Source organism: Hemibagrus wyckioides, linkage group LG12, assembly GCF_019097595.1.
Source record: "Hemibagrus wyckioides isolate EC202008001 linkage group LG12, SWU_Hwy_1.0, whole genome shotgun sequence".
Taxonomy (NCBI): Eukaryota; Metazoa; Chordata; class Actinopteri; order Siluriformes; family Bagridae; genus Hemibagrus; species Hemibagrus wyckioides.
In genome coordinates, this window is record NC_080721.1 from 4820735 (window position 1) to 4823549 (window position 2815).

General features: G+C 35.9%; 1 protein-coding gene across 5 annotated transcripts in view; it reads right to left on the reverse strand.

Moving 5' to 3' along the window:
- Window positions 1-1974: 1974 nt before the first annotated feature.
- ptprua (protein tyrosine phosphatase receptor type Ua) overlaps window positions 1975-2815 on the reverse strand; it is a 264933-nt gene continuing 264092 nt past the window's right edge. For all 5 annotated transcript variants that reach the window (XM_058404915.1, XM_058404911.1, XM_058404913.1 and 2 more), the window contains one exon: window positions 1975-2815. This exon is cut by the window's right edge and continues 152 nt beyond it. The gene's annotated coding sequence lies outside the window, so the exon portion shown is untranslated.

Below are 2815 nucleotides of genomic sequence, written 5' to 3' on the forward strand. Positions count from 1 at the left end.
GCTTTATATTAACCACCACTGAGGAGTGGGACTGACAAAAACACTCAATGCTGAACATGGACACAACAAAAAAAACATTTTTTTGACCAGTTACTCCTTCATTATCTTGCCAAATAATGATAACAAGATTAAAGGAAACGTTTTCTACTCTCTGTTTATTTGTGAGATTTAAGAATGATACTGTATGCTATTTATTTACTAAAACAATCTTTTACTAATTTTAAACTTCTTGGTCTTATAAGACCAAATGCATAGAAGTACCAGTGATGTTGCACACATACAGTTGAGAGATGCTACAATGCCCGTCTTTGGACTTGAGGAGTGTCAAGGAGTGGTTTTGTAGACAGTGTGTATGGTGTAAAGTAAGAATGGTCTCAAAAGTATATATTTTAATTGTTTATTTTTGTCAATTTACAAAATGAAAAAAGTGAGTGAACAGAAGGGCAATCTAAATCAAGTGAATATTTGGTGCACACTAACTTTACAGCATTTTTTTTTACACCTGCCTAAAACTTTCAAACGCACACACACATTCCTTTTTGTTTCTTTTTTATTATTATTTCTATTTATTTTTGACTTTTATACTCATTTATTGATGTATTTGTTTATTTATTTATATATTTATTCATTTTTGGATTTTCATAGATATTACTCCTCTTACTTCTGCTGCTGTGTCACCTTGCCCTTAATTCATAAAGTTTCATCTCATCTCAACTCTAAATAATCTTATAACCTAATAAAGAGAAATATGAGATAAATGTGGCTGTATTCCAGACCTACGTTGCTCGCATCTCTTTTTTTTTTTTTTGGCACTGTTTAGCTTTGTTGGTTAAGATGCTAATTAGCAGAAGTGTGTCTTCCACTGACATTGACATGCCAGAGGGTAGATTCATGCAGCGTTGACTAACACATCTGGAACAGGACATGATTTGGATTGACAGAGATTCTTCATGCCACACCGTGAACATGACCATGGTGGAGTATTTATCCTATCCATCCTTATTTTTTTGGACTAAAAGCAGATAGACTAGTTTAGCACAAATTTAGAATGACTGCTTTTGGCAGTTGCCCTTATCCAGAGAAAGTGCTTTAGAAGTTTCTATCAATGAATATATCGAGACTTTAATGTCTATCTTGTTTGGTATTTGGAAGAAACACCAGAAAGAGTCTTGAACGCAGCTGAGTATCTGTCTATGTGTGTGTAATACATCATTCTAACCATGCCATAGATGACATTTGAGACATTATATATATATAATACTTTGCTCTATAATAGTTTTCTTGTTGATGGACATTACGCTAGAAGCCCTCGCGTCTAATATCATGATTTGCTCTCAAGAGAAAGTGTGACACTAAATAAACTCTGGACTGATATAAATGCTTCACCAAAGGAGCCATGCTGTGCATCGTTTGTAAGCATGCCATGGTTATGCAGCGTTGAACAACACTATTACACAGATTTAGGGATTCCAAAAACCTTCTCTTATTTCCTAGCAGTCTATCTGTCTGGAGATAAAGAGCTGATTAAGACACATCTAATTAAATGATAAGAACAAATGAAGTTGGAGATTTCCCATATTTACTACAACGATGCTAGACTCTATTCTAAACTTTACTATTTGGATAGTTTAGTGTAGAAGTAATCACACACACACACACACACACACACACACACACTAGCTCATACTTGTATGTATTACTATCATTCGGAGGACCTTCTATTGAAACTCTTCTATTTATCCTTTTGGACACACACACACACAGTTATTTGGTTATGAATGTCATTTTTCCAGTCGGTTATAACGGTCATAGAAGAAATCAAGAAAAAAGCAACATCATAATATTTTATTTCTTCATAATGTGCCTTATTCAGGAAAGAAAACACAACAAATAAATAGAAATTTAAAAAGCATCTCGTCTCATGATTCCCTCTCACCTTCTTCCCATAACAGCAAATGTATCCCCCCACCCCCCCACCCTAATAGTTTTACACTGGTCTTGATGAAAGCAAAGATACTGCACAAGATGGCTAATAGAGCCCATAGATCTGAGATTGCGATGAGACACGGACAGTACAACGGGCATGCTGATGCATGAGTGGTCCTCTTTTTAATACACAGGCACACGAAAACAAATGTACTGGCATGTCAGTGACAACATTTAGAAACAGATTCGCAAAATACCCATGTTATTTACACAAAAGCAATAAATTAACTCAAGACCACCTTTGCATCGCTTCTGGACTGCCGACTGACCGCAGCGCTCAAATCCAACTTAAAAAAAAATAAAAAAAATAATAATAATAATAATACAAATCTGCTGTACTGTATATCACATTTCTTAGCACATTACATACAGTATTCCTAGTCCTTTCAGAGAAGTCCTTCTAGAAGAAGAAGCAGGAGGTTGCTTATCCACCATGTGCAGAGAATATGAATACAAACACTCTACATATATGGTTTTTTTTGTTGTTTTTTCATTTATTATTTTCGTGTTGCAGTCTTGCCGTTGTGTTGGCTTGGTTAGAATATGATGTGTTCGTCGTGCTCAGTGGATAAGGCAGAGATTGGCTGAGCTCCAGGAATCAAAATCAAAGCTGACTGACCATTACCTTGTCGGGTATTTGGAATGGCGTTTCCTAGAAGAGTCTGTAAAGATTACATTTTTGCCTGATGGAACGAAACAAAAGGTATAATACAAAGGTGAAAGAAGGAAGCAGGACTCCCACTGCCTGTTCCTCGGTATGTCTGGGTTTATCGGCTTCACCACAGAAAAAAAGGTGAACGTGACAAGTTCATTTATCCAGGCCTGAGAG